A 15,966-nucleotide genomic window follows, 5' to 3' on the forward strand; every position below is an offset into this window, starting at 1 on the left:
AAATATGTATAGAGAGACTTGAAAAACAAGAACAATTGCAAATGATTAGACAAAACATGCCAAAAAAGTACAAAAAATACTGACAATGTGTTGCATTTGTCAAAAATAATAAAGACAATGTGCTGCATTTGAAGTGCATGTTTTTGACTGTATGATAATCTTAATACTTTAGCATCTATGGATATTATGCGATAACTGGTAACTTTTCATTAAGGCAACCACTCTACAAAGAAGAATGTAAGAGTTTTATATTCCTAAAAATCCATTAAGGTCCATCGCAAAAATTGCAAAATAAATAAAGACATATCTGACAATGTGCAGGGTATAGGTCTGTGATAAGATACAGTAGGCAAAGTGTGGGCAATAAAAAAGTGAAATATTGTGAAATTGATTGTCTGCTGAAGTCACTGGAATTGAAGTTATATAGCTCTAATGGAGAAGTCAGAACAGTGTAGCCCTGCTCTTGTGTCAGAGAAGTACTGATTTCAGACCAGCTGATTGGAAGACTAAGAGGCAATCAGAGGTCTTTTTCCTTCGATCAGTGGTCATTTCTCCTCCAGCCATGTTACTCTGCTGCCTGTCACTTTCTGTCTCGAAGGCAACATTAAAGGCCTTTAAAATCAATAACCGCTCAAGGTGGATTTGTAAATCTTGGGTTATAGCCAAAGATATAAAGACCTGTCATCGCAAAAAAGAACAAGAACATTGCTTTGTTTGTTCAGCTGGAATAATTTTTGAAACAGGGACAGAACAGAATGGGCAATTGTACTGCAATATTGGCATCGCCATTATCATCAGCAACTCCATAAAAATTAATTGTAGTTTCGATGCAAAATCCAGTTTTACTTTCCCGGAGGCAGAACATACTTTAAGTATATCATCCCAGCTCACTGGCTGCTGATATCAGTCCATCTAGCTGCATCTCCTCAGCTTCACTAGGATTTGTTCAGGAAGTACTGTCATGTAATGTAATGTGTATTTATTTAGCTCATTTATTGTGTCTGGCCATACACCTAAAACGCTTCACTATCATGAGGGGTAGGGGGTGTCTCCACATTACCACCAGTGTGCAGCATCCACTTGGATGATGCAACGGCAGCCACAGGACAATGGCCCCAGAGCGCTCACCACACACCAGCTATAGATGGAGTGATGAGACAGTGAAGAGAAAATTAGGTGGATGGGGATGATTGGGAGGCCATGATCGGTAAGGGCTGATGGAGGGAATTTGGCCAAGACATCGGGGTTACACCATGGGATTTTTAATGACCACAAAGAGTCAGGACCTCGGTTTAACGTCTCATCCAAAAGACTGCAACCACTGACAGTATCCCCATCACTTTACTGGGGCATTAGGACTCACACAGACTGCAGCTTCAGCACCTTCCACTGGTGTCACTAATACCACTTCCAACAGCAACCTAGTTTTCCTATGTGGTCTCCTATCCAAGTACTGACCAGGCGCAGCCCTGCTTAGCTTCAGTGAGTAACCAGCCTTCGGCTGCAGGGATGATATGGCTGTGGTACTTTAAGCTTGTTTATCAACCCCAAATATGTGTGACCCTGCTAACATTACTGCAAAACTTGAAACATGCAATTGGTATATTTTGGTGCCGTTTTTAGATGCTACAAGGACTGTAATAGATAGACTTTTTCTCCTATTTCAGGGGGGGATAAGCAAGTAAACTGAAAATGACTGTGGGTACGAAATGGCCACAAAATGATTGTTTGTTGCACATTTCAGAGAATTAACAAAGCAAAATATGGTGTGTCTGCCATCGAGGGTGAACAAAATCATTTTAGCACCATATGGAAACACAGATGGAATCACTGAATCAATATTAATAATAATAATAGTAATAATAATAATAACAACAATTATCTATCTATCTATCTATCTATCTATCTATCTATCTATCTGTCTGTCTGTCTGTCTGTCTGTCTGTCTGTCTGTCTGTCTGTCTGTCCGTCCGTCCGTCCGTCCGTCCGTCCGTCCGTCCGTCTGTCTGTCTGCTGTCAATACAGCTGATTCAGTTGTGCATAATAAGGTATATAGTAAATAAACCTCATATATATTGAGTTTCTTATAAATTTCCATAATTCAAGACCTAAGCACATCTTAAATTTTACAGTTATACATTACATTAAATTACACAAACATTTTGTATCCTTTAGTAAGCATACTGTATGCCTAATCACTGTAAAATTATGAAAAGTCCCTGTTGATATGAATATGCCGTCGACAATGTTCTGCCAGGAACCTAACCAGACCCCCTAGTTTTTCGTGATTCCACGATTGCTGAACCCAGCTTAAAATCAACAAAAAGTCACAAATTTTTGCAATCCTCCAAAATTAAAACGCAAAATAATTATAGAAAATGTAAATAATCTCTTAAAACATTAAATTCCAAACCACATAATTAAATTATATTTATTTGAATTTGCAATTAATTGTTTTACATGACATACAGTTGTTGAATACGCAGCACATGTTATGTAGTTGAGTGAAAATGATGACTCACCTGCGCCCTCACAATCCAAACATTGCATAAAGGGGGAAAGGGAGGTCAGCTTGCACATGCGGACAAAGCGTGAGTAATTTACATGTGAAGTCAAAGCAAAGAAGGGATTAGACATGGTGCGAATTGGCCATTTTGTGCATTTGACACGCTTCAGGCTTCAGAAGAAAGTTGGAGTAAACATCTAACAAACTGAGCAATTAAACAAACAGATAGAGAGTGGTTCACGGATGACAGCCACTGAACGTGACTGAATTGAAGGACATTATTTGTGCCTTACATGTATGGCTGGTATTATGATGTGCGTCAAATCAATAAATTATTTTGCTTAACTCTTTTCCTGTATTTAAAGAGAGAAAAACGATTCCCTGCCATTGATGAGTTTTACTGCAATCACGTTTTAGGAAGCCCTGCTAACATATGTCCTATGTGTGAGTTACATGATGTCATATACCCCGGAGTGAAATAAGAGAGAGAAGGATCATGGATGAAAACAAGAGTTATCCAACAATCCTTTGGCTTAACCCCCACCATCTTAGATCTGTTTTAGATCTTGTATTTACAAAAGTCCAAAATAAAGAAGTTTTATTTTTATGATTTGTGTCATTGTGTCAGATAGCACACCTAACAAAGTAGGCTACCTAATATGGTAAATAAGATGCCTAACTGAGTGTTAACAAGGGGGGAAAAATGAGCAAGAAAATGCATTTACTAAAGCAAGCATGCCATTTTACCTCTTTTTGTTTTACACACTGTAGCTTTTAACTGTTTTGTGGTACCATGTATCCCTGAACCCGAGCACTCCACACATGCATGTTTTTGCAGTTTTACAGACAGTCACGTATTTCCAGAGAGGATTGGTATTAATTCAAAGGGCTTTTTGCCTTCTCAAGTAGAAGCTTTTTTGTTTGCTTCTGGAGGAGTAAATGAATTTAAATCACTGCCAAAAAGCTAATGTATAAGGCATTCTGTAATAAAAGATTAACCGTGTTGCTGAGAACGCACTTTACGATGATGTGCTGTGTTTGCATATGTAATGCCCAGATGCTACACTGAAAGCCATTCAGAGTGATGCTTCTTCCTAAGTAATTGCATATTAAGGCATCGTCTCAACTTCAGATTTTCAGTGATGAATCCCTGCAATCGCTCCCCATAAACAAGCTACAACTTGTGAATCATAACCCAGCTGAGAAACATGCATGCCTATTTAGGCACTTGTTCACAGAACGAAACAAAGCAAAAAAAAAGTCAGATTTATCTTCCTTTCTTGCCCACTTGTTCCCTATGGCTCACTTAACATTTAGAGGTGGAGAGGGAGGTGGAGAGACAGAAGAAAAGAAAAAATCTTGCCTGGAGGTGATATGTTGCAAAAAAAAAAAAAAAAAGTTGCCAACTAAAGAGTCAGGATGTTTCTTCACATTTCTCCTTCTGTCACGCATCTCTCCGCCTTTGGATCTTCATCCCACATCTGCCTGAAACATCAGTGAGTGTTGGTAAGGCTGCAGGCAGAGAAACGCTGTTCATTAAACAAAGCTATTCTGTGCCCACTCACTGGCACTTGTCGTTATGCATCTCCAGATGATCTTTTTTTCTCCGCGGCGTAATGAATATGCATGCAGTTGGGTTTGTTCCACCTGAGAGGAAAGGCATGTGTGTGTGTCTGTGTGTGTGTGTGTGATCATGTATGCACTGAAGCATATGTGTGTATCTCTGGAGATCGTGGCTGTTGAAACAGATTGTCAGTGAAACGATTTGCTGCTTTTTCTTGTTTTACTGTATTTGTGTGTCTGCAAGAACAAACATTGTTATGCTTTATGACTAATTGAGTGTTCATCCTTAGAACTGATATAATTATGTTTTGCCAGTTATTTGTTATTAAGCGATGTGGATATGAAATGTCTCCTGTCACAATCAGTACAGTACAGGTATACACAAACACATGCACTACTGTAAGACTAACGCTGAAGGAAGAAAGTAACTCAGTTCACCACAATTACGGTGTAAAACTACAAATCAGCAAATTTACATAAACAAATCAAGTGAAAATGTAACTCACTTCTCATTTCAAACTCAAATTTCTTTCTGTGGAAAACACATGATATTTTGAACTATGTTTTTTTATCATTCAGATAAAATAATTCTAATAATAATAATAATTTAAAAAAACATCTGAAAAATAAGTCCACATAACTTATTTTTTTTTCATTAAGCCTACGTCAACTAAATCCAGTCATTGCATTTTTTTTGTTGGAAACACACACACAAAAAAGTCATTGTAGTTGTCTGTTTCAGCAGAAGGTCAGCCATCAGTGCAGGATTAACCCAGTTGTGATCTTTGACATTTCATCCTGTCCCTTGAAGGACAAGATTTCCCTGGAAAGCTCCTGCTATTGAGAAAGACTGATCCCCTATATTTCCCCTTTTAACCCTCTTCGGCCTTCAATCAAAATCCCATGATAACAACTACAACATCTGCTTTTTTTGGTCTATCCATTTTATTGAATAATACTGTTTACTTACTGCAACAAATTGCAATTAACATTTATTTATTTACCTTCCTTCCTTCCAAACAAGCTTCTATAGCTTAAGCTGATGGAACAAAACAAATTCTCAATGCTTTCTTCTTAAAATTTATTAAAATCATTAAACATTTCATCCTACAGTTGTTATTCATTCATTCATTTTCTTTTCAGCTTAGTCCCTTTATTAATCAGGGGTCGCCACAGCGGAATAAACCGCCAACTTATCCAGCACATATTTTGCGCAGTGGATGCCCTTCCAGCCGCAACCCAACACTTGGAATGTCCTATGTTATATATTTTAAAATAATATTGCATGTTTTTTAATTTTGGCTATATACTGTACATTTTATTTTTTACTTGTGTGTACACTTATTATAGTTAAGTCAGCAGTAAACATATGACAACAGTTTATTTTACTGCCAAAATATTATTGCAAAAAAAATGAATGAATAAATAGTAGTTTGGTAAGACTTTATTTTGATGGTCCCTATTGCACATTTTGTTGTCTACATGATGTTGAAGTACATGTCAACTTACTGTAACCCTAACCCTAACTCCAACCTAAGAGTCTACTTATAATCTAATGAGAATTAGCTTAAATTTAACAAAATGTGTTAAAGGGACCATGAAAATAAAGTGAAACCCGTATTTTTTTCAACCCGGGCTCATTGTGGAAACGTAGCCCCGCGGACGTTTTTGCGGACCGCGATTTACGTCCTGGGAGGTACGTATTCGAGCGTTTTTTCGTTTTCGCGGATCCGCGAGAGAAGCCGCCGGATCGGAGAAAAAAAAAAAGCAAAAGCCCTCGTCTTCGATTTCGACCGCGTTTTCGGATCCCGCCGCGTTCTCGCCATTATTTTCCGGATTCCGTTTTTCGTCTTACCTGATTTCCGGAACCCGCTGTTCCCCGGATTCGATCCCGGTCGTCGTCCACCGCGGCCGGCTCCGGCTCCTCCTCCGGGGCCTCCGCTCCGCCGACACAACGCTGTGAGCTAGGCGGACAAACTGATTGCGTCGGGAAAGCCCTCCACTCGGAGGCGAGCCGTCGGCCGGCGAGCGCGAAGAGGAGGGGCGGAGCGGCGCCACACCGCCCCGCAGCGTTCGCTCGAAAAAAACCAAACGCGGCCTTTTACGTACCTCCGGCCACGTAAATCGCGGTCTTCAGAAACGTCCGCGGGGCTACATTTCCACAATGAGCTTGGGTTGATTTTTTTACATTTAATACATAAGTACAATACAAATCAAGAACTTTTGTATTTCCACTCAGCTCAGATTGAAAAAAAGGACTTTATACTTGTTGTATCTAAGCTTATACTTGATTAAATTGTGTACTTGGTCCAGAACTTACAGTATAATAACGCAACTTTGTTACTGCCAAATATTTGAAATAACTTAAATTGAGATCACAGTGAAACAAACAGACATTAATTAGTTGTTGAAATTGAGTTTTCTTTACAGTTATTAGAAAACATCCCAACTTTTAGCATCTGTTAGTGTACAGTGCACTATAAAAAGCATTAACTGTTATCATTAATACAATTGTGCAGTTAAGTATTATGAATACGTTTGTTCACCTTACAATATTTAAACAAGTAATCCAAAATGTTGAGCACATTAAGCTAATTAGATTGAAGTAATTTTGACATACAATAATATGCATTTACAACTTTTGAGTGATCATGTGTCAAAAGCATGTTAATGATAAGGAATGGTGATGAAGGAACTGAGGAAACAGGGGGCACATTGGGTAGCGCTGTCACCTCACAGCAAGAAGGTCCCTAGTTCGAGAACCAGCTGGGTCAGTTGGCATTTGGATGTGGAGTTATAAGTAAAATGGGTAAGCTGTTGTGTTTGTGCGTGTGTGTATGTCCTCATCCACCAGGTTTGGGGTTGAATATCGGGGTAACGACTAAAAATTTGATTTTACTAAACACCAACATGGTGTGCCTAAATATCAACTTCGATATAAACGGCGCTAGGAGTGAGTAAGTAAGTACGAAAGGTATTAGTTTTTGTCTTTTCTTAAATGTTTTAGTTTCCTAATATTTTCCTAATAATGTAAACACTAATAAGAAGTTAACACAACTAATTATTTTGAGTCAACTATACTGAAGTTTACTTTATTAAGAAGTTGTGAATACAAACTATTTTAAGTTATGCCCACTTAAAATAAATACACTACTTAGAAATTTTAAGGAAATCAGTTTCCTCAATTCTTCTAAGCAAGGTCAACGTATGACATTCTACAGTGTATATGTCTAATAACAGCACTCGGCAGCAGGTGAGGCAGTTTACAACATGAATGATACATAATCAAAATGCCAAAGCCTTTCCTTCCCTCCTTGCATCCATCTGCCAACACAAAGCAGCCCTGCAGGCCTCATGGGGAATACAGGTCTCTTTTGTAAGTGAGGTATTAAGGCTTTTGGTTTGCGTCTTCCCTTGGTAGTTGCCTGCAGCTTTGGCTGAAGAAAAAAATTGCCAACGCTTTTGGTCCTATGGGTTTTTTTTCTTTGCTTGTCTTTTTTGTTGTTGTTAACCAGGTGTTTGGCTGCCGTGAAGCACTGCAATAGCTCAGAACAAATCAATGACCTTGCAGTAGGTGCACTCAAGCCAGATAAAGGAACAACTTAAGTTTCTGAGCTGGGGAAAAAGAGCTTGCAATGGTGAACTGCACCAGCCATCAAAAATGTCCTAAAATGCTGGAAGAATCTGCGGGGGGTTAAGGGACTATTACATGCAATTTGCCTTTGACTCTGGATGTCCGGAAAACCTGTTGTGTGGAATCAAACACTCTGTTGGAGGGCATCACATCCCTCCTATCTGATTGCAGGTATTTCAAGCAATGCTAAGAATTTGAAGCTGACCAGCATCGGCAAGAGGGAAAGAAAACCAAGGGTCCGAAAAAAGCGACTGATGTGACATTGAACATTTAGAATACAATACTTTAAATAAATGCTTAAAAAGTCATGAATAGTAATTAGTAACACTTTATTTTGATGGTTCATTTGAGTATTAACAGACTGTTTGCTTAATATCTGTTGATACTGCTCCTTCAACAGATAATTAACGGACTATAAAAAAACTTTATAAGTACATGTCAACTTACACAAATCTTAATCCCAACCTAACAGTCTACTTATAATCTACTGAGAATTAGCTGGCATGTAAATGCAATGTAACTTAAATTTAACAAACGGACCATCAAAATAAAGTGTGACCTAGTGATTCTCTGATATCTCAGTACACTCACAGTTTCAGGACCTTGGAGAGCACATCTTCTAAACAACTGTCAGGGGGGGAAATATGTAGGCATGATATCAACTCAACAAAACATTTTCTAGAATCTACCTATTCCTGGTCATCAGTAAACTTCTGTTAGATGTATGAAGAAAGAGTATAGCAATATACTGATACTGACAATGTCTGCTGTACGTTAAAAACAAATTATTATTATTGTGATGCAATATAGGGGTATTGTCAATGACCATACCACTTAGAACATTTGTAGTATGTTTATAATATGACAAATAATCAAGCTCTTTTTTTTTTTGTTATTTCATAGTAAATGATAACACAGAAATTCCACAAGCAATGTTTATATAGGTTTAATAACTTCCATGAATTCCCTCATATAGACAAATGCATGTTGCTACAGTTGAAAAAATACTGATAAAAATGTTTGACCTATGAAATGTGTAATCAGCATATAGTATAGTTAAAACATGTGGTTTTTCTGTGTTCAAGTATTTTTTGAAATTTTCATGAGGATATATATATTTTTTGAAAAATAAAAATCACAATCAAAATATAACCAACATTACGTATAATTTAAAATTATTTCCTTTCAAACCTCATTGTGTGATAAAAAGCCACACTAGTCCACAGCTGAAACTATTTTCAAACACTTGAGTCTGGAATAAAAATGTGATTTTTAAAAAATATATTTTTGTACTTTGATGCTTCACTAAGCAACATTTATTGGGATTTTAGTTGCCTCTTTTAAGTCATTAAGTATAATAGTTTCTTTTGTATGCAAAAAAAATAGTGTGATTAATAGTAAGAGCCCCTTGTGGAAGTTAAACGACAACAACATGAAGCTATAGTCAATAGAATAAAGGAATTACCAAAGCAAATCACAAGGGCATATTTTTAAAACTTAATGATTGAATGAATATTAATTTGAATAATTAAATGATTAAATGGTTGTCAGAATCCATCTTGCTTTATAGAATTCAGACATTTAAAGGAGCAGGGTAGAAAACCCTGGAAAGACTGAGCCTTGGCTATACTGTATATTGATAGTGTTGAGAGTCAATGCAAATCAATAGAAAAATTTACAGCAGTTATGAAACAAAGAAATCTGACTGATAAGAATTAATGCAATCTAAAGCAACTTTAATGATAAGAGTTTCTAAAGTACTGTCTGTAAGAGTCTATATCTGCTTTAAATGACCAAGTCAAATAGCAAACATTTACAAGTCAAGCAGCTTCAACGTTGATACTCAGAGTAAGCAGTTTCACTGTTATTTTTCAGTTCATATTCCTGATTTATGAGACAATTTAATGCCTAAGTGCTCTTGTGCACACTCCTAAACTGATTGCAAGCTCACATTTTCTAAGAAGCGCAAAGGCTTCTCCTGCCAAAACCAAAAGCAAAGGAACCATAATTTTGCAAAAGTCAAGTCAAACCATGCGCATAAACGCAGGATAAAATAACACGAGAAGAACAATTTGTATATTGAGTTGCGCTTTGCTTACTCAGAGGAAGGCGGATGTTCTCCCTGGAAACTCAAACACCCGAGTTGCATTAAAGATCCCCACTGTGCTGTGGGCTGCTCTCATTCCCGCCACAAAATGGCTGCCTGGTGAGCAGCTTCGGCACAAACATCAATTAGAGAAAGGTTAGCTTGCACAACTGCTGGCTTGCACCAAAGACAAGGACAAAAACATAGAGGGGGTGGATTCGTTTTGGCCTTTTTCTTTCTCTCCTTCTTTGAATTTTGTATTTGTGGCTTTATATCAAAAGGTCACTTCATCATGCTTTGCTGTATCTTTGGGAATGTTGCCAGCTGTGCCCCATAGGTGGGCCAGGTGTGCTGCCCGAGTAAAAAAACAAAGGCTTTGATGATGAAATTAAATTTAGAGTGGGTTGTAAACGCATCCACAATTTCACAGCTACGTCATCACAGGTTTCCTTAACAATGGACAATGGTTATTATTTCAGAGACTACTGTTAAAAATGTCTATATTATAAACAAAACTGTAATAATGATCTTGAAGCCTTAGTAATTAATTTATGAAGCATGTTCAAAGCATTTAAAGATTAAAATATTTCAGTCTGAACGAGTTTCACACTTTTTAATCTCAATGCACAAAATATGATGATGCTTTTTATGTTCCAGAAATAGCCCTATATGCCATTACAAAATCTAGTTCTGTGTTTAAAGACACATTTATAAAATACAAAAATAAAAGTTAGTAAAACGTTTAAAGTATTACTTAGAAAATATTGTGTTAATTTGAATCGCTGTATTTTTAGGCTTTTCTACACTTGTTATAGAATGTTCAGATTAGAGATGCTCCGATCAGGATTTTTGCTGCTAATACCGTGGACTGATTTCTTGTCATGATGACTGTCAATACAGAGTACCGACTCTAATGCTTCAAGCTTTATATTGGATTAATATAAATTTTCCCACATTTTCCCTCTAACTATTGACCCTAAGAGAAGATACCTTACTAAAGATAATAAATGAAGTATGTTACATATAATCCCTTAAACAAGTCTCTTGTTGCCATTTAATGTGAACATGTCATGGTCAGTAGCAGCTTTATAGAAAATAGTAGATAAAATGGCCTAACAGAACCTTCAGTTTTTATATACTGTATATAAAAGGGCCTAAAACATGCAAGGCCATTCTAATCTCTTTTTTTAATTTCATATCATCTTGATGATTTCTGGGTATTTTATCTAATTCAAAATACCTGCAATCGGTTCATAAGATCGGCCAGATTGACGAGTACCGATCGAGTCATAAAATTTGAAAATCAACCGATATCGATCTGCGGCGAGTCAATCAGGTTTTTGAAAATGTGACTGGACAAAGGGTATTATTTAGGAGTTTTGGGATTGTAATATTAAATGGGTTTTATATAGTCTGCTTTGCCATCACAATGTTAAATAACTTTTTAAAATACTCTAAAAAATAAACCATTATCCATTGTAGTAATATTCCACAAATACGTACTATCACATTATTTTGACCAAATGAATGTAACAATTTTAAACTGGTTTAGAAATGTATAAACAAACTAATCAACTATCTATATATTAATCAACCAATTAATGAATCAATTAATCTTACTGACTCCAGACATTTGACAGATTATGTAAATTTTACATGTCTTGATTTTGGACAACAGATTAAAAAAGAATCCTAATAATTAAAGCGCATGTGTGTATGAGTACTGACATTCAATGAATTCAAAATGACTTTGTAATTAAGCTTATGGGCATATAACCTTTATTCTCTCATTCAGTGGTCTACTGGCTTGAACCTTTAGGGGGAAATCTATCAAGGTCTCTGTTATCTATGGCAACCTTAAAAGAGAAAATTGTGGAAGTCTTGGTATAACTTTTACTTAGGACAGAGTACTTGTAGAGCAGAATCACAGCTTTAATTGGGATTTAATTCGGCAAAATATTTCAGTTTCATCAAAAAATACTGCCCACCAATTGATAAACTACAATGTAGTTCACATAATTTATTATACACCTCTAAAATGTTTTAGACCTAAACTTATTTCTTCAGCTGTTTGTGTTAAATGTAACATTGGGGCAATCAGTAGTTTTTCTGGGAATTTCTACCAATTTACAATTTTTGGGTTAACATCTCCACCATTTTGTCACAAATCTTGGAGATAACCATTAATAATGAACCTCTCCTTTTACTATTGAATGATGATTCTTCAATAACCCTGACTCTGAATCAAAAGTGAACTTTTTTCTTTTTCTGACAATCATCAGCTCCTGGTTCCCTCCTATTCTTCTGTCAATTCAGCAATTGTTATAATATTTTATAGACATTGTTCGACTAGAGCAATCCACTGCCTTAATCATCAGGGCAACGATTTCAACAATTCTTCATTGCAACCAAATTCATGATTATTTGATCTCCATTATTAAAACTTAAGTAATTTATTATAATGATGGAGAAACGATCAAGATGTCTTTTAAGATATTTAATTTAATTGTTTGTTTTTGTAATAATTTATTAGACACTTTTTCAGTTATGTACTTTTTTGACATTATGTATATAGTTTTTTTTTCTACCCCTTTTATACTTATATACTTACAGGTTTCTGTATGCATATATGCAGGGCTTGACATTAACTTTTTTGATCACCAGCCACTTTGGCTTGTAGATTTCCAATATTACTAGCCACTACAAACTAGCCAAAATTTTATTATTTAAAAAATATATATTTTATATTCATAAATTTGACTTTGACATGCTAAAATAACTTTGTGCTTTTGTACTTTGTGTTGTGTTTGACCTTGCTCAATGTGCATGAGCAAATAGGTTGTGGTTTCATAGTGTCGCACTGCAATTTGCTTTTATGTCACGTGACTTTTTAAGGCTCAAAATTAATATTAAATTAAATTTATTTATTTCTGAGCTCACCGAAAATAAATGATTATTTCTTAGCCATACATTTTAAATATGTGTCAAAACAAGCTGTATACATACACTTTTTATTCAACAAAACTTTTCTTTAAAAAAGGAAATTTTAAAAATAATCATTGTCATGTATTTAAAACAATGCATAATCTGGTTAACGGTCTCTGATCACCAGTTAACTAAATGGGGAGTTAATCTCCTATTAAAGCAATCTTATCGTCCAAAATATGATGAAACCATATTAACAAAAATAACTGTAAGCAAATAAAAGCAGGTTGAAAACATACCACGTGTGATAATGAAAGGATAGTCACGTTAACTTTAGGCCTGTTGATAATCTGTTCAAAGAATGGTGAAAGTGAAAGCAAGCGCTGCTGCTTAAAAAAAAAAAAAAATCTGAAGCTCTTGAAAGGAGGACTCTGGGTGCTCGAGCAACACCTTGAGTCAAGTCTGTTTCAAAGAGAACTGAAGAGAACAGATCACACCAGATGCGTTTCCAGGCACGGTTGCTTTGCTGAAAGAAACAAGAGCGTGCATCACCAGTGCACTCGCAAGTTAACATTCTCTCATCGGTATTCATCTGCTTTATTTGCTTGCACAAACGCTGTTATTTGTATTAGTCCTGCTGATAAAAGTCCTTCTCAATTCCAAGATCCCATTTTAACGCATGTTGGGCCATCTTTATTGTCGAACCCTGCTTTAAAAAAAAAATACAATTTAAAAATTATTTCCAACAAGTTAAAGTGGCTAATGGGAGCAACGGTCTAACCTGCCACAGCTGAAATCTACCCACATTTGGTGGGTTGGCGGATGTAATGTCAAGCCCTGCATATTTTTATATGTTTGCTTGTTTGTGTGTACACATATATCATTTTTAACATTTTTAAATTTTGTTTCATATTGTTATCAACCATGCTATACACCCTGAATCAAATCAATGTTGTGGAATTCTGTTATTACCATTGCTGATAACTAGGGATGGCTGACCTGAAACTGACGTTTCGACACAGTGTCGAGATCCGGAAGCGCAGGTGTTTCGAAACACAGCACCACAGCATAATCTGAAACATCCAGGTTACATGACTAAAGTGTTTTGAAACTCCTGGTCATATGTCTAAAGTGATTCAAAGCATCAATCAGTTTAGAAGTGCTTCGAAATCTGGCGAACCTGCATTTGACTGACAGCTTTTGCTAACACTTCTGTCTCATATGGCCTAGTGGATTGTGCGTGTGCACGTTGTTTCTGTACTTCAAATGACTATTGGTTTTGAATCCCAACTTGTACAAATACTCTGAAATCATGATTTTATGTATTTTAATCATGTTACTGTTTTATGTTGTAGTCTAGATAGGATACAGCTGCGGATACGCCATCAATTTTGCATAATTTTTGTAACACTGTAAAACAATAATTAATATTTTTACAGTATTGTGATGGTTGGGTTAAGGTTTTGGGATCACATTAATAAACTACAATAGGAAATTTAATGAATAACATATATAATTCTTGTTAACTTCTGGCCACAACCATGTCTGATCTAGCAACAACCCAGTTTATTTGGGCGTCAGAGCAATGTTACAACAAAACGATACAGAAACAAAGCATTTCAAATTGATATTAAAGCATTTCAAAATAGCCTGAATTCGAACCCACTATCCCTGCATGGTAGTCAGGAACCTTAACCGCTCCACGAAAATACTTGAAGGTTCAAGCCTAAAAAGTTGGGTTTAATACCTCAGTTTGCTCAACTGGTTCTTTGCTTAAGCTGTTCCAGTGCAATACATAAAAAATGAACACGAGGTGTCACCGTAGAGTAGGGTTTCGAAACGTTTCGAAGCTTCGACACATTGGCTTTGACTGTTTCAGTGTTTTATGAAGCCTCGCTTTGCCCACCACTAATGATTACCAAGTTTATTAAAACACAATAAAGTTTAGAAAAAAAAAATCTAAGCTGAGGTTACATACAAACTATCCATTCAGGTTCACTTACCAAAACAGGAACAGGAAACAGTAAGTCAATGTTGCAAAACACAAAACAATACAAAACACAACGCCCCCATGTGGCTGCTCATTTTGCTGTGCTTCATCAGATACTGTTGCTCCCCCGGGGAGAACAACCAAAAACAGTCATGTATTTTTAATTGGCCCATGAGTATGTGTGTGTGTGTCTGTGTGTGTGTGATTGTGCAGGTACATGCATGAGATATAATCAAAAGACAGCATCAGATGAAGGCAAGAACGATCCTTTTAGAAAAGACATGCGTAAAACTATTGAAAAAGAGGGAAACTAAAGATAAAAAATATGAACAGGGTCACCAGTGATAGAAGGGAATGGAGACAGTATAGGTGGACCCCATGGGGGACGTCAGGGGGGGACAGGGAAGGACGAGAGGACACGTGTCTCAGAGAGGACAGAAGCAGCCATGCGACTCCACAAGCAGACGGGGTCAGCTGTCAGAGCAAGGCCTGCTGGGAACGGGGCAGGAGAGGTGGCCGACAGGTGTCCAGACACAAGGAGAGCAGGCAGAGGAAACTAAAAAACCTAAATGCACAGAGATAAAGAAATTTTACACATACAGTACACTAAAGAGACAAGTCTCATATGTTTTCCTCTTTCAGTTTATTGTAGTTTATCTTGTCAGAGAATAAAGCTATATCTCACTACGAGACATGTTTCCTGTCAGATTACTCTGACGCCTGAAGCTATTTGTTTTATATACATTTATTTTGTGAATGTAATTTATATCACATAATGCTGCAACTGTCACTTCAATGCACTGGTAACATTTCATTCTCAAGCACGGCAACAGCTTAAAGCCCTAAAAACATATTTGAACAGTTTAGACAAATTGAAAAAAGTATGGATGCCTACATTAGATTAAAAAAAGATCAAATCAAGTGGCATTCTTTTTAAAGAATGATAGCATAAGTACATCTTTTTAGTATAATGTTCACATTATTATAATTATTTTATTGACAAAATTAAATATACTTATCAAAATCAAGATTGTCTTTTGACCCATTTCCACTGAGAGGTACGGGTCGGTATAGATTGCATTATCAAGCTTGCGTTTCCACTGCCAAAAGGGTACCTTTTTGGTGGGCGTGGTGTACGACAAAGTTTCAGATGATGTCATTTTTACTTAAGGAAATGATACAGTAGTGCCGTACAGGTCGTACACATATATGAGAAGCAATTCCCATAAAATGGATGCTTTATATACATAAATACTTGTGTA

The 15,966-nt window shown here is 36.4% G+C and overlaps 1 long non-coding RNA gene across 5 annotated transcripts in view; it reads right to left on the bottom strand.

Annotated features, from left to right (window-relative positions):
* Positions 1–2,403: 2,403 nt before the first annotated feature.
* The window catches only part of LOC141376130 (uncharacterized), a 352,849-nt gene continuing 339,286 nt past the window's right edge, over positions 2,404–15,966 (bottom strand). For 4 of the 5 annotated variants that reach the window (XR_015499429.1, XR_015499430.1, XR_015499431.1 and 1 more), the window contains one exon: positions 14,626–15,269. This is a non-coding gene — a long non-coding RNA (uncharacterized LOC141376130). Of the gene's footprint in view, positions 4,019–14,625; positions 15,270–15,966 lie in introns of those variants that run through there. The other variant, XR_015499433.1, reaches the window with a different exon arrangement.

This window comes from Danio rerio, chromosome 9, assembly GCF_052040795.2.
Source record: "Danio rerio strain M-AB ecotype USA chromosome 9, GRCz13ab, whole genome shotgun sequence".
NCBI classification, from domain to species: Eukaryota; Metazoa; Chordata; class Actinopteri; order Cypriniformes; family Danionidae; genus Danio; species Danio rerio.